Source organism: Oncorhynchus kisutch, linkage group LG24, assembly GCF_002021735.2.
Source record: "Oncorhynchus kisutch isolate 150728-3 linkage group LG24, Okis_V2, whole genome shotgun sequence".
NCBI classification, from domain to species: domain Eukaryota; kingdom Metazoa; phylum Chordata; class Actinopteri; order Salmoniformes; family Salmonidae; genus Oncorhynchus; species Oncorhynchus kisutch.
Window position 1 is genome coordinate 40,984,461 of NC_034197.2, and position 25,922 is coordinate 41,010,382.

Here is a 25,922-nt window from a genome sequence, read left to right on the forward strand (position 1 = left end):
CTGGAGGCGGATTTTTTCAGCCGGCTGATAATGGGATCTCATCGCAGGGAGGGGGAGGGAGGGGATGGAGAGAGAGAGAGAGAGGGCCTTGTTCATTAGGCACCAAAAGGAATTAAACAAAACTGAAACAGCAGGGACTATCTGGACTTGACCAATAACAAATGATTGTTTTCATTTTCCGCTTGGAAACATTACAAAAAAATACGTTTTGTTATGGTGTACCCTAATGAATGCAACCCTGCTGGAACAGCCAATCCAAATCAGCCAGGGGGACTCACAGCGTCATTTATCGCTACTCTGTCACTGCTGTTTCAGGTCACACAAACCTGCATAAAAGGTTCATGTTCTTTCTACGTTTTCCCTCTGGTGTGAATTCTCACTTAAAATGGCAAGATCTCTGCCAAAGCTGAAGAGAGACTGGAGACTCATTAACTCATTATGGACAAATGCAAATTAGAAAGAGAATTGACATGGGAGACCAGCTTTCACACACACAGGGCACATCCACCTCTACATTACCTTCTGTGTATTTTACACATCTCTCTCTCTGTCCACTGCATGGGATTAAAACTGATCATTAATCAAACACCAATATTGTAATCCCCTACTTAATGTCCCCACAATGTTCATTACTATAAATCTCAAGAGTTAACATGTAGGCTGTGAGTGAGATGGCAGATATATATTTCCAAACCATATATTATATAACAATAGTTTTATTGTATTCATCCAGTCCAATCTTCTTATCTCTTTAGCTGGGGCGTAATGTGGAGATGTATTGGTGTGCGTGTGTGTGCGCAGTGCTGTGTGGAACAGCGAGAGGCTCATCATCATTGTGGTATTGTACCTTTACACACACAGCTGCCATGTAAAGTCAACGCTTGATCTTGCTCGGTAGGGATACGTTACATGCTGTACATCTTGCTTACCGATGCAGTTTTATTTTAAATCATAATCACCCAACTATCAATCATCAAACCCGTCCCCATTGGCGTTCCTCGCCCCTCTCCTTTGTCCTCTCCTATCCCACCGGCGAGCATTAGAATCCACACCGTGTTTTTGTTTTGCTCGGTGGTGGTGGTGGTGGTGGTGGTGTATTCTCCTAAACTAGTGTCTGGTTAAAGAAAGACTAGCTCAGCCATGTGAATGTGTCTGTTGAACAGCTGAAGGGGGGATACAGCCTACAGAGAGAGAGAACGTGGAATGTGTGCATATGAAAGGGGGAGCGAGGAGGAGGAGGGAGAGAGAGAGCGCGTGTGTGTGTGTGTGGAAGGAAAAAAAAGGAAGCAGAGGCTGTGAACGAAAAACGAACTTAATGATTTCCTACCTTCCCGAACTAGACCTCTCAATCTAACCGATATACTTTTCAACGCGCAAGATATCAAGGAATACACCACGGCGAGGGGAAAAAAAGGGGGAAACGAAGGCGAACCGTGTGTGTTTGTGTTTTGGAGAGAGAAAAAAAAGGCTGCCTCGACGATTTGTACGTGATTACATGATCAAAGTGAGTGCAGGCCGTCTTTTGTTGAGGCAAAGAGTGGCGGTTTTCCTGTGTAACAGCTAAAAGGATAAACGTGTATGTGCCGGATTTGTTTCAGCCCTCTGGTTCTTGGACTTGGCCCAGCACACGGAGTTCATTCTGCATGGTTGTCCTTGGCGAGGATTGGGTTTTTTGAAGTTGCTTTGGAAGTCTAGAGTCATCAGACTGGCGGGTGAGTAGTTGGATATTAAAAGGGGAGAGGGGGGGTAAAGATATGGCATGTTGGGACGAGTTAAATACATTAAAACACCAGTTACATTTTTGTCGTTTCTTACATATTATTATAATTTTTTCCTACAAGTGGCTGTTATGATATTGTAGTTACAGTAGTTGGAAGTGGGGGGGGGGGGGGGGCGTGTGACCTAGAGTCAAATGTTTTTGTCTGTTGTAGCGAGCTGAAAGTTGGCTGCATTGTTGTGAAACCTGGGGTTGTTCCACTGAGCACACTGGAGAGAAGACAGACATAGTCATCACAAACCTGGCCTTTTAACGGGGTTTAAACGGGTTCACATTTCAAACGGAATCACGTGAAAATAGCTGTGGTTTAATAGGTTTACTAGCTATATATATATATATACGACTACGTTTGAAGTTTATAGTCTTCCAACCAACTACCAATCATCACTATTGAAGTTTCACAATCTAATTTGTATGCACACACTTTGTCTGTGATGTGTGAAGATCAAATGAGAACGATTACTGTAATCGTCAACACAAAGGGCCTACCATGCTTTGGGGGGGGGGGGGGGTAAGGGGGAATCCCCCCACGAGGCCTACCTGTTTATGTGAAATTGAATATGACCTAGTTTGTTGTTTACAGAAGGTCATTATGGGATAGAGGTTGTAGGTTAATTGTATATCTGCTTCATCAGTGAAATACTAAGATGGATAAGATTAATTAATGACTTTATTATCCCCATGGGGGAAATGTGGTTTTCAGCTCTGTGTACATTAACAAGTATCATCAAGCATACAAATACAGACAACAAATACAAGGATAGAAAAGGTGTGTTTCATGATGGTTTAACGGTGAAAATGTACCAGCACATGAAACAGACCCCCCTACACAGCAGCCCTCCCTCCCCCTACACAGCAGCCCTCCCCCTACACAGCAGCTCTCCCTCCCTCTACACAGCAGCCCTCCCTCCCTCTACACAGCAGCCCTCCCTCCCTCTACACAGCAGCCCTCCCTCCCTCTACAACAGCAGCCCTCCTCCCTCTACACAGCAGCCCTCCCTCCCTCTACACAGCAGCCCTCCCTCCCTCTACACAGCAGCCCTCCCTCCCTCTACACAGCAGCCCTCCCTCCCTCTACACAGCAGGCCCCTCCCTCCCTCTACACAGCAGCCTCCCTCCCTCTACACAGCAGCCCTCCCCCTACACAGCAGCTCTCCCTCCCTCCCCCTACACAGCAGCCCTCCCTCCCCCTACACAGCAGCTCTCCCTCCCTCCCCTACACAGCAGCCCACCCTCACTCTACACAGCAGCTCTCCTTCCCTCTACACAGCAGCTCTCCCTCCCTCCCCCTACACAGCAGCTCTCCCTCCCTCCCTCTACACAGCAGCTCTCCCTCCCTCCCTCTACACAGCAGCTCTCCCTCCCTCCCTCTACACAGCAGCCCTCCCTCCCTCTACACAGCAGCCCTCCCTCCCTCTACACAGCAGCCCTCCCTCCCTCCCCCTACACAGCAGCTCTCCCTCCCTCCCTCTACACAGCAGCTCTCCCTCCCTCCCTCTACACAGCAGCCCTCCCTCCCTCTACACAGCAGCCCTCCCTCCCTCTACACAGCAGCCCTCCCTCCCTCTACACAGCAGCCCTCCCTCCCCCCACACAGCAGCCCTCCCTCACCCTACACAGCAGCCCTCCCTCCCTCACCCTACACAGCAGCCCTCCCTCCCTCACCCTACACAGCAGCCCTCCCTCCCTCCCTCCCTCTACACAGCAGCCCTCCCTCCCTCCCCCTACACAGCAGCCCTCCCTCCCTCCCCCTACACAGCAGCCCACCCTCCCTCTACACAGCAGCTCTCCCTCCCTCTACACAGCAGCCCTCCCTCCCTCTACACAGCAGCTCTCCCTCCCCCTACACAGCAGCCCTCCCTCCCTCTACACAGCAGCCCTCCCTCCCTCTACACAGCAGCCCTCCCTCCCTCTACACAGCAGCCCTCCCTCCCTCTACACAGCAGCCCTCCCTCCCTCTACACAGCAGCCCTCCCTCCCTCTACACAGCAGCCCTCCCTCCCTCTACACAGCAGCCCTCCCTCCCTCTACACAGCAGCTCTCCCTCCCCCTACACAGCAGCCCTCCCTCACCCTACACAGCAGCCCTCCCTCTACACAGCAGCCCTCCCTCCCCCTACACAGCAGCCCTCCCTCCCCCTACACAGCAGCCCTCCCTCCCCCTACACAGCAGCTCTCCCTCTACCTACACAGCAGCCCTCCCTCCCTCTACACAGCAGCCCTCCCTCCCCCTACACAGCAGCTCTCCCTCCCTCTACACAGCAGCCCTCCCTCCCCCTACACAGCAGCTCTCCCTCCCCCTACACAGCAGCTCTCCCTCTACCTACACAGCAGCCCTCCCTCCCTCCCTCTACCTACACAGCAGCCCTCCCTCCCTCCACCTACACAGCAGCCCTCCCTCCCTCCACCCACACAGCAGCCCTCCCTCCACCCACACAGCAGCCCTCCCTCCACCCACACAGCAGCCCTCCCTCAATCCCACACAGCAGCCCTCCCTCCCCCACACAGCAGCCCTCCCTCCCCCACACAGCAGCCCTCCCTCCCCCACACAGCAGCCCTCCCTCCCCCTACACAGCAGCCCTCCCTCCCCCCACACAGCAGCCCTCCTTCTCCCTACACAGCAGCCCTCCTTCCCTCCCTCCACCTACACAGCTGCCATCCCTCCACCTACACAGCTGCCATCCCTCCACCTACACAGCTGCCATCCCTCCACCTACAAAGCATACCACCCTCCCTCTCCCTACACAGCAGCCCTCTCTCTCCCTACACAGCAGCCCTCCCTCTCCCTACACAGCAGCCCTCCCTCTCCCCAGCAGCCCTCCCTCTCCCCACACAGCAGCCCTCCCTCCCCCTACACAGCAGCCCTCCCTCCCTCCCACTACACAGCAGCCCTCCCTCCCTCCCCCCTACACAGCAGCCCTCCCTCCCTCCCACTACACAGCAGCCCTCCCTCCCTCCCACTACACAGCAGCCCTCCCTCCCTCCCACTACACAGCAGCCCTCCCTCCACCCACACAGCAGCCCTCCCTCCCTCCCCCTACACAGCAGCCCTCCCTCCCCCTACACAGCAGCCCTCCCTCCCTCCACCTACACAGCAGCCCTCCCTCCCTCCCTCCACCTACACAGCAGCACTAGACTACAGTATTGGGTGGGGCGTGGGGCCTGTCAGGTCTAGACTACAGTATTGGGTGGGGCCTGTTAGGTCTAGACTACAGTATTGGGTGGGGCCTGTCAGGTCTAGACTACAGTATTGGGTGGGGCCTGTCAGGTCTACACTACAGTATTGGGTGGGGCCTGTCAGGTCTAGACTACAGTATTGGGTGGGGCCTGTCAGGTCTACATTACAGTATTGGGTGGGGCCTGTCAGGTCTAGACTACAGTATTGGGTGGGGGGTGGGGCCTGTCAGGTCTAGACTACAGTATTGGGTGGGGGGTGGGGCCTGTCAGGTCTAGACTACAGTATTGGGTGGGGGATGGGGCCTGTCAGGTCTAGACTACAGTATTGGGTGTGGGTGGGGCCTGGTTCCTGTCAGGTCTAGACTACAGTATTGGGTGGGGGGTGGGGCCTGTCAGGTCTAGACTACAGTATTGGGTGGGGCCTGTCAGGTCTAGACTACAGTATTGGGTGGGGCCTGTCAGGTCTACACTACAGTATTGGGTGGGGCCTGTCAGGTCTACACTACAGTATTGGGTGGGGCCTGTCAGGTCTAGACTACAGTATTGGGTGGGGCCTGTCAGGTCTACACTACAGTATTGGGTGGGGCCTGTCAGGTCTAGACTGCAGTATTGGGTGGGGCCTTGCCTGGGATTTGAACCAGCATAGGTCATGCCTAGATAACAGTATTAGTATTTTTACTGTTATCTGTTGTGTAATCATTAATTCAAACAGAGTTTTAATTGGTCAAATTCAGGTATTGCTTTCTAGTTTAGATCCTAGTGAACACACCCCTGGTACTGGTCATAGTAGGTTGGGGAAATGATTGGAAATAGGATTTGAACATAAGCCTACGTCAATGGATTTGGACCAGACAACAGCAGCATGTGTCTTGTCCTGTAGTCGACCGGTAGACTTCAGTCGTCTTATCTGATTGGTTATGTATAGGCCAGGCCTACTAGGAAGAGGAAGTGATTGTTGACTTTATAAAATGTATGCGTGTGACTGCAGTGAAGTCGGTGGTCCCATCCACAGGATATTGAGAAAGTAACTGCCCCCCCCCCCCCTCCTCACAGTACAAAGATTGTTTTTAGATGAGTTAGGCTATTATTAGTCAAATCAAAGAGGGGGAAGTAGTATTGCAACCATCTTTTCTAGAAATGACCGTCTTAAGTCATTTGTTTTCTCAATCGTTTCTAATAAAAATGTTAAAAACAACTAAGAGTCCAATATGAACTCTGTAATGTTAATCGAGTAGATGGTCACAGTATTTCCTGTGGTACTGCAGTCATGTGGGCTGTCTGTCTGTCGTGCCCCCCCCCCCCCCCCGGTTAGCCTGTTAGCTGAGCACTGACCTCTAGCAACTTAATGATTCTGATGTGATTAATCCACCAGCGTGGGAAGAGGAGGAGTGGGAGGAAGAGGAGGAGTGGGAGGAAGAGGAGTGGGAGGAAGAGGAGGAGTGGGAGGAAGAGGAGGAGTGGGAGGAAGAGGAGGAGTGGGAGGAAGAGGAGGAGTGGGAGGAAGAGGAGGAGTGGGAGGAAGAGGAGGAGTGGGAGGAAGAGGAGGAGTGGGAGGAAGAGGAGGAGGAAGAGGAGGAGTGGGAGGAGGAGGAGGAGGAGTGGGAGGAGTGGGAGGAAGAGGAGGAGGAGTGGGAGGAAGAGGAGGAGGAGTGGGAGGAAGAGGAGGAGGAGTGGGAGGAAGAGGAGTGGGAGGAAGAGGAGTGGGAGGAAGAGGAGTGGGAGGAAGAGGAGGAGGAGTGGGAGGAGGAGGAGTGGGAGGAGGAGGAGTGGGAGGAAGAGGAGTGGGAGGAAGAGGAAGAGTGGGAGGAAGAGGAAGAGTGGGAGTGGGAGGAAGAGGAGGAAGAGGAAGAGTGGGAGGAAGAGGAAGAGTGGGAGGAGGAGGAGTGGGAGGAAGAGGAGGAGTGGGAGGAAGAGGAGGAGGAGTGGGAGGAGGAGGAGGAGTGGGAGGAAGAGGAGGAGGGTACCGAGAGCTGCCCAAAAGGCATCCTATTCTTTTTTTTATAGGGCACTACTGTTGACCAGGACCCTCAAAAGTTGTGCACTATATAGGGAACAGGGTGCCATAGGGCTCTGGTCTAAAGTAGTGCACTATGTAGGGAATAGGGTGCCATTTGGGACACAGTTGGCTTGGCTAACTAATGCCAAGCACCAGGGCTAGAGTCTGTAGAGATAATGGATATAGGAAATCAAGATGACCCTGTACACTTCCTGTGTCATATCTGGTTCCCTGTAACTATAGAATGGGTGGTCGAGAGTCCCTGTAACTATAGAATGGGTGGTCGAGAGTCCCTGTAACTCTAGAATGGGTGGTCGAGAGTCCCTGTAACTATAGAATGGGTGGTCGAGAGTCCCTGTAACTATAGAATGGGGGGTCGAGAGTCCCTGTAACTCTAGAATGGGGGGTCGAGAGTCCCTGTAACTATAGAATGGGTGGTCGAGAGTCCCTGTAACTATAGAATGGGTGGTCGAGAGTCCCTGTAAATATAGAATGGGTGGTCGAGAGTCCCTGTAAATATAGAATGGGTGGTTGAGAGTCCCTGTAACTATAGAATGCGGGGTCGAGAGTCCCTGTAACTCTAGAATGGGGGGTCGAGAGTCCCTGTAACTCTAGAATGGGGGGTCGAGAGTCCCTGTAACTATAGAATGGGGGGTCGAGAGTCCCTGTAACTATAGAATGGGGGGGTCGAGAGTCCCTGTAAATATAGAATGGGTGGTCGAGAGTCCCTGTAACTATAGAATGGGGGGTCGAGAGTCCCTGTAAATATAGAATGGGTGGTCGAGAGTCCCTGTAACTATAGAATGGGGGGTCGAGAGTCCCTGTAACTCTAGAATGGGGGGGTCGAGAGTCCCTGTAAATATAGAATGGGTGGTCGAGAGTCCCTGTAAATATAGAATGGGGGGGTCGAGAGTCCCTGTAAATATAGAATGGGTGGTCGAGAGTCCCTGTAAATATAGAATGGGTGGTTGAGAGTCCCTGTAACTATAGAATGGGGGGTCGAGAGTCAGTTAGGAATCACAGTTTGTAGCTTTAAAAAAAGGGGTCACTTAGTACAACATGTATTTATATTTGCATATTTTTGGGTGGCAGTGGTGGGATCTATCAAATGTAAAATGTGGCTTATGTTTGTTCACTGTTACTTAGCTCCTACCTTGGGAGTTCAAAGGTACATGCATGTATGACTGAGAGAAATAGCCCACAGTCGCTAGCAGCCACCACCCGTACTGCGACACTACACCTCCCTTTGTGTACTAGCTCGCAACTCCATTAGGACGAATGACCGCTTCCTCTCTGACTCAATTGACTGTTAGTTTCCCTAACCGGATGAGGCCTGACCTCTGGGGACCACGTGGAGGGTTCAAAATGGCTTTTCTTCTCAGACAGTGTTTTGAAGACACATTTTAGAGTTGTCATTAGTCAGCTCTGTGTGTGTGTGTGTGTGTGTGTGTGTGTGTGTGTGTGTGTGTGTGTTAATGAAGCTTGCTGTGTAATGAATGGTAGTTTACACTATGCTGAGTTGTGTTCACAGACCTGTAGCCTAGGAAGCACTTTCACAGAAGTAACCAATCCTGTCGCCATAACGACACTGTCTCTGGCTAGACTACTAGTTCCAATGTGAACTATACAAGTATGATATTTTACACACGTACACACGTGTACACACACACACGCACACACACACGCACACACACACGTGCACACACACACGCGCGCGCGCACACACACACACACGCACGCACGCGCACACACGTACACACGCACGCACGCGCACACACGTACACACACACGTACACACGTACACACACGCACACACACACACGTACACACACACACACACACACACGTACACACACACACTCGTACACACACACACTCGTGTACACACACACGTACACACACACACACACGTACACACACACGCACACACACGCACACACACGTACACACACACACGTACACACACACACGTGCACACACACACGTACACACACACACACGTGCACACAGAGGGGTTCTTCACCAAGTGGGTGATGTTGAAGGGTGAAGCTGTAATACATTGGGCTCAGTAACAGCTGGGAGACAGGCAGCTGAAAGGTTGACAGGATGTTGAAGAAACGTGATTTAATCTGTCCCCTTCATGGCACACTTTAGGATTACACCATATTTGTTGTCCTCTCTATTTTGTGTGTGTATATATATTTTTTTATCAAGGCCCTTTTTTTTAAAGCTACAAACTGTGATTCCTAACTGACTCTCGACCCCCCCCCCCCCCCCCCCCATTCCTCTGTCTTGTGTCTCTGATGGTTTTTCAGCGGTTTCTCCTCACCAGTGGAATGGACAGTCAGTCAGTCAGTCGATCCATCCAATAATCAGTCAGTCAGTCGATCCATCCAATAATCAGTCAGTCAGTCAGTCGATCCATCCAATAGTCACTCAGTCAGTCAGTCGATCCATCCAATAGTCACTCAGTCGGTCAGTCGATCCATCCAATAATCAGTCAGTCAGTCAGTCAGTCAGTGTCTTCTGGTTTTTGAACAGTGTGATGTAACAGTTAAGGAATTATAGAAGCTGTATAATTGATGAGTTGCGACCCCGGCGGCCTCCACTCTCATTCGTTCTTTCCCTTTTGTTTTGGTTGTTTTTCCAATTCACTCATTAGGTCATTTGCTATAAGAAGTGTCCCCTTGTCTGGTCTGTGGGTTAGCTTACATCTGGTCTGTGGGTTAGCTTACATCTGGTCTGTGGGTTAGCTTACATCTGGTCTGTGGGTTAGCGTACATCTGGTCTGTGGGTTAGCTTACATCTGGTCTGTGGGTTAGCGTACATCTGGTCTGTGGGTTAGCGTTCATCTGGTCTGTGGGTTAGCGTACATCTGGTCTGTGGGTTAGCGTACATCTGGTCTGTGGGTTAGCGTACATCTGGTCTGTGGGTTAGCGTACATCTGGTCTGTGGGTTAGCGTACATCTGGTCTGTGGGTTAGCGTACATCTGGTCTGTGGGTTAGCGTACATCTCAGTTGCCGAAAACATTGAAAATATTCCATTCTGTTGCAGGATTTGTACGGTCATGGTATTTTCCAGGCCTTTAAAAATTTAGGAAAATTATAAAAATCCCAACAGTTTTGGACATTTCATTTAATTTCTGTTTATGTGATTGATTTAGTTTGTACATATTGTATCAATCAAATAAATATCAAGTGCGTCAGTTTGTGTGGGAGATAGCGGGCCGTTGCTCCAGGAGGGGGGAGACCATTGGCATATATGGACCTGTGACATTTACTTTGAACTGGACTGTGTTTACAGCATGAGCGGTCGTAGGTAGATGCTCTTGTTTTGAATCACAGCAAGAGCTGCATGTAGCTACGTGTGCATATTTTGTTTATATCTGTTGCTAGTTAGTGAGTTATTAGCCCAGTTAGTGAGTTATTAGCCCAGTTAGTGAGTTATTAGCCCGGTTAGTGAGTTATTAGCCCGGTTAGTGAGTTTTTTTAGCCCAGTTCTAGATCATTTGTAGTCAGCAATAGGGGAGTGGTTGCTTCTTACAAGAGCACAAAATGTGTGCATTTCTAGGCATCTTCGAAAAGCCAGTCACCTAAAGAGCTTTATTTTGTCTTAAAGGGGCTGTGTTCTATTTTCAGACAGGCTTGAATAAGCTAAGTAGCCAATAGGCAGAGGGTAGCATAATTTGTCTGGTTCTCTGTAATAATGATATGCAAATAATAATGCATTTTATTTTGTAAAGTAGGTTCTTGCTGGATGATAGAACAGCTATTTCCATGTTAAAATGTTATGGGATGTATTTACTCCATTGTTTTGATGGTAGGCCACTCTGGTAGGCCTACATTATGATCAAATAGCAACAGTAGCCTACTTTGCCACTGTCTGAAATAAAGGTCGACCGATTATGATTTTTCAACACCGATACAGATTATTGGAGGACCAAAAAAAGCCGATACCGATTAATCGGCCGATTTTTTTAAATAAATAAAAAATATAAAAAAATATAAAATAATAAATAAAATAACACGTTTTAAAAAATATATTTACATGTTTTATTTATTTATCTAATGACAATTACAACAATACTGAATGAACACTTATTTTAACTTGATATAATACATCAATAAAATCAATTTAGCCTCAAATAGATAATGAAACATGTTCAATTTGGTTTAAAGAAAGCAAAAACAAAGTGTTGGAGAAGAAAGTAAAAGTGCAATATGTGTCATGTAAGAAAGCTAACGTTTCAGTTCCTTGCTCAGAACATAAGAACATATGAAAGCTGGTGGTTCCTTTTAACATGAGTCTTCAATATTCCCAGTTAAGAAGTTTTAGGTTGTAGTTATTATAGGAATTATAGGACTATTTCCCTCTATACCATTTGTATTTCATTAACCTTTCACTATTGGATGTTCTTACAGGCACTTTAGTATTGCCAGTGTAACAGTATAGCTTCCGTCCCTCTCCTCGCTCCTCCCTGGGCTCGAACCAGCAACACAATGACAACAGCCACCATCGAAGCAGCGTTACCCATACATAGCAAGGGGAACAACTACTAGAAGACTCAGAGCGAGTGACGTTTGAAATGCTATTAGCGCGCGCTAACTAGCTAGCCATTTCACTTCGGTTACACCAGCCTCATCTTGGGAGTTGATAGGCTTGAAGTCATCAACAGCGCAATGCTTGACTCACAACGAAGAGCTGCTGGCAAAACGCACGAAAGTGCTGTTTGAATGAATGTTTACGCGCCTGCTTCTGCCTACCACCGCTCAGTCAGATACTTAGATACTTGTATGCTCAGTCAGATTATATGCAACGCAGGACACGCTAGATAATATCTAGTAATATCATCAACCATGTGTAGTTAACTAGTGATTATGATTGATTGTTTTTTTATAAGATAAGGTTAATGCTAGCTAGCAACTTACCTTGGCTTACTGCATTCGCGTAACAGGCAGTCTCCTTGTGGAGTGCACCGAGAGAGAGAGAGGCAGGTCGTTATTGCGTTGGACTAGTTAACTGTAAGGTTGAAGGTGAAAATCTGCCCCTGAACGAGGCAGTTAACCCACCGTTCCTAGGCCGTCATTGACAATAAGAATGCGTTCTTAACTGACTTGCCTAGTTAAATAAAGGTATACATTTTTTTATAATCAGCGCCCAAATATACAGATTTCCGATTGTTATGAAAACTTGAAATCGGCACTAATTAATCGGCCATTCCGAATAATCGGTCGACCTCTAATATAGACTAATTTTTCTACTGTATTATTGACTGTATGTTTGTTTTACTCCATGTGTAACTCTGTGTTGTTGTATGTGTCGAACTGCTTTGCTTTATCTTGGCCAGGTCGCAATTGTAAATGAGAACTTGTTCTCAACTTGCCTACCTGGTTAAATAAAGGTACAATAATAATAATAATAATAATAATAATAATCCTGGTTAAAATAAATATATAAAAAGAGGAAATTACTATTACATAATAATAACATAGTTGTGTATATTCATTTTTATTTTGAATTTCTTTTAAAATGGTTATCTCATCTCTGCTCAGACCGTAGCAGCCAACCTGACAACCATCTAGTGTTATCTCTGTTCTCCCCATACTGTACTGTCTTTAGTCATCCTATTTACCTAGGCTAGTTGCTAGCTAGGAGCTAGGCTAGTTGCTAGCTAGTTGCTAGGAGCTAGGCTAGTTGCTAGCTAGTTGCTAGTTAGTTGCTAGTAGCCAGGCTAGTTTCTAGCTAGTTGCTAGTAGCCAGGCTAGTTGCTAGCTAGTTGCTAGTAGCCAGGCTAGTTGCTAGCTAGTTGCTAGTAGCCAGGCTAGTTGCTAGCTAGTTGCTAGTAGCCAGGCTAGTTGCTAGCTAGTTGCTAGTAGCCAGGCTAGTTGCTAGTAGTCAGGCTAGTTGCTAGTAGCTAGGCTAGTAGCTAGCTAGTTGGTCTAGTTGGTAGCCTAGGCTAGTTGGTAGCTAGGAGCTAGGCTAGTTGCTAGCTAGTTGCTAGCTAGGCTAGTTAGTAGCATCCTAAGTATCCTGCAGAGCTGTCTGACCTAAATATTTTGGCTAGTTCTTCAAACTACATGAGGCATACTTTCAAGACGGCTTATTACCGTCTACTACAACTATCAATTGTGTTAAGCTACTTCTCAAACTGTCTCTATCTCTCTGCTAGTTGTGTTGTGTAGCCTACATTCTTCTCTCATGTGTCTGTGTGTAGGTTATCCAGATGGGAAGAACAGGCGTAATGCATTATGGTCATTGTAGTTAATTACCACGTTTTTGTGATGGAGTAGGTTAAGTATGTGCCTAGTGAAAAATACAACTCCCTTCAGCTCCTCTTGAGCTCACAAAAAAATCTAAATGTAACTAAATTGAGTATTTGAACAAAAAATATAAACTCAACATGTAAAGTATTGGTTTCATGATCTCAAATAAAATATCCCAGAAATCTGAGGCATATTTCTGTCTGTAATAAAGTTTTTTTTGTGGGGAAAACAAATTTTGATTGGTTGGGCTTGGCTCCCCAGTGGGTTGGCCTGGCGCCACTGCTCAGTCACATGAAATCCATAAATTGGGGCCTAATAATTTTAAATTTGACTGATTTCATTCTATGAACTGTAACTCAGTAAAATCTTTAGAAATTGTTGCATGTTGCGTTTTGTTCAATATAGTTGTTTAATAACCAGAAGAAGAAAAAAAACCACTACATTTCGGTTTCTCGCTCAGCACTCGCTACTTTTGACCAGGGCCCTGTAAATAGTGCACTTTGTTGGGATGCCATTTTGGAAAAGCCATAGATTCACTCTGTTGTGTTTATTGGTTTCCACAGATTTGGGATGTTAAACCTAATGATAATATCCCTCATGATGTCATTTGGACGATCGTAATACTTGGGAACCTGGAGTGTATCTGCTTCGAGAGTTGACACCAAATATAGGCCTCTAGACTTCCACAGATTTTTAGGTCCAGACATTTACCGTTCAAGAGCAGTATTTAGTAATAGGACAGGTCTGCTCCTGAAAAGCCTTTGAGATCTGTTTGGAAATGTCCGTGTAAGAAACGCGAGGACAGGAAGAGGGTGGACTTTTCATGAAAATAGGAAATGGTCTTATTGCTGTTATTTGAGCAGATTGTCTTGTTTTTATTTAATTAATTTTTTTCTTCAGTTTTGTTGTCAGTTTGCATGTTCAGTTCATCTATCTTGTAATTCTTACAACATTCTCCTCAACCTAGATGTGTGAATGGAAGTGTGTTTTCAGGTTTTGGACTATCTGATTTGTAGCTAACTTTTATCTCCATGGTCTTCACTCCTAGTGATTTAGTTCAGTTTGCAGGTGGTACCAACCGACTAGCTACTTATCTCAGTCATCCATCTTGTCCACTTGACGGGTCTCCTCCCCCAGTATTCAACCTAGACGTGAGTGTGGGACGTTTTTAGTTCTCTGCCTATCTGAATATAGCCCGCTCTATAGCCCGGCTGTCGTTCAATGCACCCACCCACCTCTCGCCCAGCTCACCATACGGAAACCCTGAAGTGGCAGAGTCATAGGTTGCATCCTATTCCCTATATAGACCACTACTCTAGACCACTACTCTAGACCAGGGCACTACTATAGGCCACTGCTATAGACCACTACTATAGGGCACTACTATAGACCACTACTCTATACCACTACTCTAGACCACTGCTCTAGACCACTACTCTAGACCACTACTCTAGACCACTACTCTAGACCACTACTATAGACCACTACTATAGACCACTACTCTAGGGCACTGCTATAGACCACTACTCTAGACCACTACTCTAGACCACTACTCTAGGGCACTGCTATAGACCACTACTCTAGACCACTACTCTAGACCACTACTCTAGACCACTACTCTAGACCACTACTCTAGACCACTGCTCTAGACCACTACTCTAGACCACTACTCTAGACCACTGCTCTAGACCACTACTCTAGACCACTACTCTAGGGCACTGCTATAGACCACTACTCTAGACCACTGCTCTAGACCACTACTCTAGACCACTACTCTAGACCACTGCTCTAGGGCACTGCTATAGACCACTACTCTAGGGCACTGCTATAGACCACTACTATAGACCACTACTCTATACCACTACTCTATACCACTGCTATAGACCACTGCTATAGACCACTACTCTAGACCACTACTCTAGACCACTACTCTAGGGCACTGCTATAGACCACTACTCTAGGGCACTGCTATAGACCACTACTCTAGGGCACTGCTATAGACCACTACTCTAGGGCACTGCTATAGACCACTACTCTAGGGCACTGCTATAGACCACTACTCTAGGGCACTGCTATAGACCACTACTCTAGGGCACTGCTATAGACCACTACTATAGACCACTACTATAGACCACTGCTATAGACCACTACTATAGACCACTACTATAGACCACTACTATAGACCAGTCCACTATCTAGGAAATAGGTTGCCATTTTGGATTCTGGTCTTGAACGGATCCTCCTTGGCTCTTAAAACTCTGTCTATCTATCGTCCTTGTTGATCTGGACAGAATATATTAACCTCCGACACAGCGAAGAAGAGGGACTGGAAGGAGACGGTGGGAAACTACATAACTATGTTAACTATGTGTTCTGTCCACCGCGGAGGGTAAGGAGTGAAACTATGTGTTCTGTCCACTGCGGAGGGTAAGGAGTGAAATTATGTGTTCTGTCCACCGCGGAGGGTAAGGAGTGAAACTATGTGTTCTGTCCACCGCGGAGGGTAAGGAGTGAAACTATGTGTTCTGTCCACTGCAGAGGGTAAGGAGTGAATGTTTGGCTGGAATGACAAATTCAAGCACCTCTCCACTTGCATAGATAAAATATTAAGTTATGTTTCAATTAATTATAGATAAACAATTAAATAAGAGTGAAATTGGGGATGATTGAAAGAAATAGGCCTAGGCTATTTTCTCCTTAAAGGTGCAGTCTGTGATACTTGCAGCCATTTTTTAAATATTAGTATTATTATTACTATTTATTTTTTACAAAAAAAATTGTTAGCCTAGTTTATATGACCATTAATTATTTTCAAATGCAGGAGTGTGCCTTTAAAGCAGCTGAGTACATTGCAGGGTACTTTCATGCATGTTAAGAGGGGACATCTGGCCTTGTTAAGTCACTGCATGGTCATAAAGGGGAATGGCGGTGCCCACAGGCCTGCCCCCTTCTCTGCCATTAGGCCTGCCCCCTTCTCTGCCATTAGGCCTGCCCCCTTCTCTGCCATTAGGCCTGCCCCCTTCTCTACCATTAGGCGTGCCCCCTTCTCTACCATTAGGCCTGCCCCCTTCTCTGCCATTAGGCCTGCCCCCTTCTCTGCCATTAGGCCTGCCCCCTTCTCTGCCATTAGGCCTGCCCCCTTCTCTACCATTAGGCCTGCCCCCTTCTCTACCATTAGGCCTGCCCCCTTCTCTGCCATTAGGCCTGCCCCCTTCTCTGCCATTAGGCCTGCCCCCTTCTCTGCCATTAGGCCTGCCCCCTTCTCTGCCATTAGGCCTGCCCCCTTCTCTGCCATTAGGCCTGCCCCCTTCTCTGCCATTAGGCCTGCCCCCTTCTCTGCCATTAGGCCTGCCCCCTTCTCTGCCATTAGGCCTGCCCCCTTCTCTGCCATTAGGCCTGCCCCCTTCTCTGCCATTAGGCCTGCCCCCTTCTCTGCCATTAGGCCTGCCCCCTTCTCTGCCATTAGGCCTGCCTGATGTGGTTTACTACCAGTCTCTCTGCTCTGCCATTACGTCTGCCTCCTCTCTTACTGCCTGATGTGGTTTACTGCCCGTCCCGTCTCTCTGCTCTACCCGTCCCGTCTCTCTGCTCTGCCCGTCCCGTCTCTCTGCTCTACCCGTGTCTCTGCTCTACCCGTCTCTCTGCTCTACTCGTCTCTCTGCTCTACCCGTCTCTCTGCTCTGCCCGTCTCTCTGCTCTGCCCGTCTCTCTGCTCTACCCGTCTCTCTGCTCTACCCGTCTCTCTGCTCTACCCGTCTCTCTGCTCTACCCATCTCTCTGCTCTGCCCGTCTCTCTGCTCTGCCCGTCTCTCTGCTCTGCCCGTCTCTCTGCTCTACCCGTCTCTCTGCTCTACCCGTCTCTCTGCTCTGCCCGTCTCTCTGCTCTGCCCGTCTCTCTGCTCTACCCGTCTCTCTGCTCTACCCGTCTCTCTGCTCTGCCCGTCTCTCTGCTCTGCCCGTCTCTCTGCTCTGCCCGTCTCTCTGCTCTGCCCGTCTCTCTGCTCTGCCCGTCTCTCTGCTCTGCCCGTCTCTCTGCTCTAGAGGAGGCAGACGTTTTTTTTATTACTGCCTGAGAATGAATAAATAAACAGAACAGAATTGGGTAAAAATAATCACCCAGATTTTCTAGGGTCCCTATATGGACAATACATAATCAGGAATAGAAGCGATCATGGGACGACTTCTAAACTACCAGCGGGGATGCAAACATGACTAGCATACCACTCCACTGCTTACACGCTGGGCTTTCATTTCCTATCTTAGCGAGTCAACATTTAATGTCTGTAAATGTATCACAGCATTATTTATGCATAGAATCTGCTGTTAAAACTGAATTATACATTAGCCTCATGCATAATGCATTAAGCGCTCATTCCTTAATGATTAGTTGCCAGGCCGGGCCCAGACAGAAAACGGGAATATTTGCTGATAAAATTTAATCCATTGATCGCCTGCTTCTGTTTAACCAATTGTGTTTTGCGAATTTGCATTTGTCCCACTTTAGCGATTCACGGTTATTCTTTAGTTTTAATGATATAGTCAAACGATAATAAGGCACATCACTGTTATGTGATGTTTTAACGATTGTGTAGTCGGCTATCTGGAATCCATTCAACATCAAGAATGGTACCGCTGGGCTCAGTATGAGCAGCACGTTGACTGTAGAATACAGCCATACAGACAGATTATCAACATAGTAGTCTTTATAATACAGACAGATTATCAACATAGTAGTCTTTATAATACAGACAGATTATCAACATAGTAGCCTTTATAATACAGACAGATGATCAACATAGTAGCCTTTATAATACAGACAGATTATCAACATAGTAGCCTTTATAATACAGACAGATTATCAACACATTAGCTGTATAAATCAGACAGATTATCAACACAATATCTGTATAGGACAGCCATTGGCCTCATAAACCTCTAACTAAGCATCGTCTGTTACCATGCAGATATTGGTGTTCCTCCCTCCTCACAGCTAAACCATATTGATCTGTTGCCACTCACTTATCAGATGAGTCCTGTGTGTCATCCTGATTTTCACCTGAGACAAGATGACGGCAGAAACACTGGCAGTTTCGGTAGAGCTACGAATGCAGCGTAATCAATCAATCAATCAATCAATCAATCAAATGTATTTGAAACAGCAAACTATTTAAGTCTTGACTTAAATTCAAACAACTAAGACCAATTATAAAGTATTTTAGAAAAGATAATAGGTTATATATATATATATATATATTTTTTTTTAAAATAAAATATTTGCGAACCAACAATCACCAAAACAAAAGCTAGACAGTTTTAGGAGAATTGAAAAATCCCAAAACCAGTGAATTTCGCAGTAGTCATTTTGTTATTATGTTTGAGGACACAGCCATGCAAAATGCATAGAATTGCAGGAAATTTGTTTTAAAGCCCCCCCCCCCCCCCCCCCTTAAAAAAATCACTATTCTAGGGAGACATTTGTCGAATTGCAGGAAATTGGTTTAAAAATGAAAAACGACACTGCCAAGATGGGGGGTTTTTAAAAATGATCAATTTCAGCCCCCCCCCCCCTCTCTCATGCCCACCACCTAAGCACCCTTTTTATTCCAGGAAAACCCCTCCTATTGATACTGGTCTAAAGACTGCTGCCTGCTTCTCATTAGTTGTCTGTACTACAGTTGGCGCAAAACGAGCAGCTTGTTTTTTGTGGGTTTTTTTTTCTTCTTTTCGTTCCCGCATTGTGAAGCATGTAACATTCTCTCTTTCCCTTTGTGGTTTGAATTACCTGGATTTTTGAATCCTGATCAAGCACAGTGCCTAAAGTCATCATAAAGATTGTAGTTGCCCCCCCCCCCTCCACCTTGTATCCTGTGGGATTCATCAGAGACCCTTTTTATTCCTCTGTTTTATAATGAGCTGTGAACGTTGTGGAGCCACTGTTCTCCTGGAGATGCCCGATGGCTAGTCTACATGGTGGAGGAGGGACACTGACCTCCTGGAGATGCCCGATGGCTAGTCTACATGGTGGAGGAGGGACACTGACCTCCTGGAGGTAGTCTACATGGTGGAGGAGGGACACTGACCTCCTGGAGGTGGTCTACATGGTGGAGGAGGGACACTGACCTCCTGGAGATGCCCGATGGCTAGTCTACATGGTGGAGGAGGGACACTGACCTCCTGGAGGTAGTCCACATGGTGGAGGAGGGACACTGACCTCCTGGAGGTAGTCCACATGGTGGAGGAGGGACACTGACCTCCTGGAGGTAGTCTACATGGTGGAGGAGGGACACTGACCTCCTGGAGGTAGTCTACATGGTGGAGGAGGGACACTGACCTCCTGGAGATGCCCGATGGCTAGTCTACATGGTGGAGGAGGGACACTGACCTCCTGGAGGTAGTCTACATGGTGGAGGAGGGACACTGACCTCCTGGAGGTAGTCTACATGGTGGAGGAGGGACACTGACCTGGAGGTAGTCCACATGGTGGAGGAGGGACACTGACCTCCTGGAGGTAGTCCACATGGTGGAGGAGGGACACTGCTCTCCTGGAGATGCCCGATGGCTAGTCTACATGGTGTGGAGGGACACTGACCTCCTGGAGGTAGTCCACATGGTGGAGGAGGGACACTGACCTCCTGGAGATGCCCGATGGCTAGTCCACATGGTGGAGGAGGGACACTGACCTCCTGGAGGTAGTCCACATGGTGGAGGAGGGACACTGGCCTCCTGGAGATGCCCGATGGCTAGTCTACATGATGTGGAGGGACACTGACCTCCTGGAGGTAGTCCACATGGTGGAGGAGGGACACTGACCTCCTGGAGATGCCCGATGGCTAGTCTACATGGTGGAGGAGGGACACTGACCTCCTGGAGGTAGTCAACATGGTGGAGGAGGGACACTGACCTCCTGGAGATGCCCGATGGCTAGTCTACATGGTGGAGGAGGGACACTGACCTCCTGGAGGTAGTCTACATGGTGGAGGAGGGACACTGACCTCCTGGAGGTAGTCTACATGGTGGAGGAGGGACACTGACCTCCTGGAGGTAGTCTACATGGTGGAGGAGGGACACTGACCTCCTGGAGGTAGTCTACATGGTGGAGGAGGGACACTGACCTCCTGGAGGTAGTCCACATGGTGGAGGAGGGACACTGCTCTCCTGGAGATGCCCGATGGCTAGTCTACATGGTGTGGAGGGACACTGACCTCCTGGAGGTAGTCCACATGGTGGAGGAGGGACACTGACCTCCTGGAGATGCCCGATGGCTAGTCCACATGGTGGAGGAGGGACACTGACCTCCTGGAGGTAGTCCACATGGTGGAGGAGGGACACTGACCTCCTGGAGATGCCCGATGGCTAGTCTACATGATGTGGAGGGACACTGACCTCCTGGAGGTAGTCCACATGGTGGAGGAGGGACACTGACCTCCTGGAGATGCCCGATGGCTAGTCTACATGGTGGAGGAGGGACACTGACCTCCTGGAGGTAGTCCACATGGTGGAGGAGGGACACTGACCTCCTGGAGATGCCCGATGGCTAGTCTACATGGTGTGGAGGGTCTCTCACCTTGCAAATCACCACACGTCTCCCTTCTCTCTGAAACACTTACTAATTGACGAGACTTGATGTGTGTCTGTTTTTTAGTTAACTGGTGCTAATTCTGGCAAGGGAGTTTTAATCTTTTGGATTGGATTGGAGAGGAGAGTTGAGGTAATCAGTAGATTAGTTGTTTTGCACCAGGGGTGATGGATATTTTTTAGCTCAGAGTGAGGGAGGGAAGACGGAGAGATGACAGGGCGAGAGGGGAGAATGAGAGAGAGGAGAGAATGAGACAGGGAGAGAGGAGAGAATGAGAGGGAGAGAGGAGAGAATGAGAGAGAGGAGAGAATGAGACAGGGAGAGAGGAGAGAATGAGAGAGAGGAGAGAATGAGAGAGGAGAGAGGGGAGAATGAGCGAGAGGAGAGAATGAGACAGGGAGAGAGGAGAGAATGAGACAGGGAGAGGAGAGAATGAGAGCGAGAGAGGAGAGAATGAGACAGGGAGAGAGGGGAGAATGAGAGGAGAGAGAGAGAGGAGAGAATGAGACAGGGAGAGAGGAGAGAATGAGACAGGGAGAGAATGAGAATGAGAGGGAGAGAGGAGAGAATGAGGGAGAGAGGAGAGAATGAGAGGGAGAGAGGAGAGAATGAGAGGGAGAGAGGAGAGAATGAGAGGGAGAGAGGAGAGAATGAGAGGGAGAGAGGAGAGAATGAGAGGGAGAGAGGAGAGAATGAGAGGGAGAGAGGAGAGAATGAGAGGGAGAGAGGAGAGAATGAGAGGGAGAGAGGAGAGCGAGAGAGGAGAGCGAGAGCATGAGAGCGAGAAAGGAGAGCGAGAGAGAGCGAGAGGAGAGCATGAGAGCGAGAGAGGAGAGCATGAGAGCGAGAGAGGAGAGCATGAGAGCGAGAGAGGAGAGCATGAGAGCGAGAGAGGAGAGCATGAGAGCGGAGAGAGGAGAGCATGAGAGCGAGAGAGGAGAGCATGAGAGAGGAGAGCATGAGAGAGGAGAGAATGAGAGAGGAGAGCATGAGAGAGGAGAGCATGAGAGCGAGAGAATGAGAGCGAGAGGACTGCACAGAAGAGAGATGTAAACAGTAGGACTGTTGAGGGGTTGATATCCTGAACCCTTTCTGTTTCCTCTTGATCAACCACTTCGTGAAAACAACACCTTGAACCTTGTCCAGTGTGAGACTAACACACACACACACACACACACCTGTCTCTTATCAGAGCCTTTCCAAACGTAGATGACATGTTGAAAGCCGTGATCTTCAGGGAATCATTAACTACTATAGCAGGCAGACAGGACAAAGTATTGGAAAGAGATTCAATCAGTCTACTGGGAGCATGACTCCTATTCAGAGAACAGTGGAATGGCTGTCAATAGACGTGAGCAGGAAGTGATCATGCTCTCAAGCAACCGTTTTAACATGGTAGTTGCATATTTGGGTATATTTACTTCTGACTTCCTGGTCTCTTAGTTTCATGTTGTTTGTTTTTAGCCACCAGCTGAAACCACATGGTCTGTGTGGGTGTTTTATACTGTAAGAAACGGTGAGCCTTACAACTGACCTGTTTATTAGTTTTAGGCTTGGGTGCGTGGGGTTAGGGTCAGGACAACCATAACTAGACAACACCAGAGGTCTTCTCTTTTTTTAAATGTATCATTACATTGTTTTAACTGTTAAAAATGACCATCGTCCCAGACGATAGAAACAACAGTAGTGGTGGAAAGAGGAAGTAATGCTCTTGACCGTTCTGAGAAGACAAGAGGCCTGACATACCGACTGACATACCGACTGACATACCGACTGACATACCGACTGACATACGACTGACATACGACTGACATACCGACTGACATACGACTGACATACCGACTGACATACGACTGACATACGACTGACATACCGACTGACATACCGACTGACATACGACTGACATACGACTGACATACCGACTGACATACCGACTGACATACCGACTGACATACCGACTGACATACGACTGACATACGGACGCGCGACTGACACGCGACTGACATATTCTGGCATAACAACCCCTTTTTAAACTCTATTTAATTTAATTGTTTTAATTTTTAGGAGGGGTCGTCAAAATAAGATAATTAGCAGCTCCCCATTTCCAGCGTTTGTGTACTGAACCCCCCCCCCCTCCCCATCCCCCCTCCACCCCCCCTCCCCATCAACCCCTCTACCCCTCTCCAGACCCCCCTCCCCCCCCTCCCCCCCCCTCCCCATCCCCCCTCCACCCCCCCTCCCCCCCTTGCTGCTGCTACATGGTGTTGCTGCTGCTACATGGTGTTGCTGCTACATGGTGTTGCTGCTACATGGTGCTGCTGCTACATGGTGTTGCTGCTGCTACATGGTGTTGCTGCTGCTACATGGTGTTGCTGCTGCTACATGGTGTTGCTGCTGCTGCTACATGGTGTTGCTGCTACATGGTGTTGCTGCTACATGGTGCTGCTGCTGCTACATGGTGTTGCTGCTGCTACATGGTGTTGCTGCTGCTACATGGTGTTGCTGCTGCTACATGGTGTTGTTGCTGCTACATGGTGTTGCTGCTGCTGCTACATGGTGTTGCTGCTGCTACATGGTGTTGCTGCTGCTGCTACATGGTGTTGTTGCTGCTGCTACATGGTGTTGCTGCTGCTGCTACATGGTGTTGCTGCTGCTACATGGTGTTGCTGCTGCTACATGGTGTTGCTGCTGCTGCTACATGGTGTTGCTGCTGCTGCTACATGGTGTTGCTGCTGCTACATGGTGTTGCTGCTGCTACATGGTGTTGCTGCTGCTACATGGTGTTGCTGCTGCTACTACATGGTGTTGCTGCTGCTGCTACATGGTGTTGCTGCTGCTGCTACATGGTGTTGCTGCTGCTACTACATGGTGTTGCTGTTGATTGCTACTTGGTGATGCTGCTACATGGTGTTGCTGCTGCTGCTACATGGTGTTGCTGCTGCTGCTACATGGTGTTGCTGCTGCTGCTACATGGTGTTGTTGTTGCTGCTACATGGTGTTGCTGCTGCTACATGGTGTTGTTGCTGCTGCTACATGGTGTTGTTGCTGCTACATGGTGTTGCTGCTACATGGTGTTGTTGCTGCTACATGGTGTTGCTGCTACATGGTGTTGTTGCTGCTACATGGTGTTGTTGCTGCTACATGGTGTTGCTGCTGCTACATGGTGTTGCTGCTGCTACATGGTGTTGCTGCTGCTACATGGTGTTGTTGCTGCTACATGGTGTTGCTGCTGCTACATGGTGTTGCTGCTGCTACATGGTGTTGCTGCTGCTACATGGTGTTGCTGCTGCTGCTACATGGTGTTGCTGCTGCTACTACATGGTGTTGTTGTTGCTGCTACATGGTGTTGTTGCTGCTACATGGTGTTGCTGCTGCTACATGGTGTTGCTGCTGCTACATGGTGCTGCTGCTACATGGTGTTGCTGCTGCTGCTACATGGTGTTGCTGCTGCTGCTACATGGTGTTGCTGCTGCTACATGGTGTTGCTGCTGCTACTACATGGTGTTGTTGTTGCTGCTACATGGTGTTGCTGCTGCTGCTACATGGTGTTGCTGCTGCTACTACATGGTGTTGTTGTTGCTGCTACATGGTGTTGCTGCTGCTGCTACATGGTGTTGCTGCTGCTACATGGTGTTGCTGCTGCTACATGGTGTTGCTGCTGCTACATGGTGTTGCTGCTGCTACATGGTGTTGCTGCTGCTGCTACATGGTGTTGCTGCTGCTGCTACATGGTGTTGCTGCTGCTACATGGTGTTGCTGCTGCTGCTACATGGTGTTGCTGCTGCTACATGGTGTTGCTGCTGCTACATGGTGTTGCTGCTGCTGCTACATGGTGTTGCTGCTGCTGCTACATGGTGTTGCTGCTGCTACATGGTGTTGCTGCTGCTACATGGTGGTGTTGCTTCTGCTACATGGTGTTGCTGCTGCTACTACATGGTGTTGCTGTTGATTGCTACTTGGTGATGCTGCTACATGGTGTTGCTGCTGCTGCTACATGGTGTTGCTGCTGCTGCTACATGGTGTTGCTGCTGCTACATGGTGTTGCTGCTGCTACATGGTGTTGTTGCTGCTGCTACATGGTGTTGCTGCTGCTGCTACATGGTGTTGCTGCTACATGGTGATGCTGCTGCTGCTACATGGTGATGCTGCTGCTGCTACATGGTGTTGCTGCTACATGCTGCTGCTACATGGTGATGCTGCTGCTGCTACATGGTGTTGCTGCTGCTGCTACATGGTGTTGCTGCTGCTGCTACATGGTGTTGTTGCTGCTACATGGTGTTGCTGCTGCTGCTACATGGTGTTGCTGCTGCTACATGGTGTTTGCTGCTGCTACATGGTGTTGCTGCTGCTGCTACATGGTGTTGCTGCTGCTGCTACATGGTGTTGTTGCTGCTACATGGTGTTGCTGCTGCTGCTACATGGTGTTGCTGCTGCTGCTACATGGTGTTGCTGCTACATGGTGTTGCTACATGGTGTTGCTGCTACATGGTGTTGCTGCTGCTACATGGTGATGCTGCTGCTGCTACATGGTGATGCTGCTGCTGCTACATGGTGTTGCTGCTGCTGCTACATGGTGTTGCTGCTACATGGTGTTGCTGCTGCTGCTACATGCTGCTACTACATGGTGTTGCTGTTGATTGCTACTTGGTGCTGCTGCTACATGGTGTTGCTGCTGCTGCTACATGGTGTTGCTGCTACATGCTACATGGTGTTGCTGCTACATGGTGTTGCTGCTGCTGCTACATGCTGCTACTACATGGTGTTGCTGTTGATTGCTACTTGGTGCTGCTGCTACATGGTGTTGCTGCTGCTGCTACATGCTGCTACTACATGGTGTTGCTGTTGATTGCTACTTGGTGTTGCTGCTACATGGTGTTGCTGCTACATGCTACATGGTGTTGCTGCTACATGGTGTTGCTGCTGCTGCTACATGCTGCTGCTACATGGTGATGCTGCTACTGCTACATGCTACATGGTGATGCTGCTACATGCTACACGCTGCTGCTACATGCTACATGGTGTTGCTGCTACATGCTACACGCTGCTGCTACATGCTACATGGTGGTGCTGCTACTGCTACATGCTACTGCTACATGCTACATGGTGGTGCCGCTACTGCTACACGCTGCTGCT

At 48.5% G+C, this 25,922-nt stretch overlaps 1 protein-coding gene across 7 annotated transcripts in view; it reads left to right on the forward strand.

Annotated features, from left to right (window-relative positions):
* LOC109879797 (arginine-glutamic acid dipeptide repeats protein) overlaps nt 1-25,922 on the forward strand; it is a 327,004-nt gene that overhangs the window by 63,567 nt on the left and 237,515 nt on the right. For 3 of the 7 annotated variants that reach the window (XM_031803820.1, XM_031803821.1, XM_031803815.1), the window contains exon 1: nt 1,062-1,712. The exons of 1 other annotated variant lie outside the window; for it this stretch is intronic. The gene's annotated coding sequence lies outside the window, so the exon portion shown is untranslated. Of the gene's footprint in view, nt 1-1,061; nt 1,713-25,922 lie in introns of those variants that run through there. 3 more of the 7 variants (XM_031803816.1, XM_031803817.1, XM_031803819.1) reach the window with 3 other exon arrangements.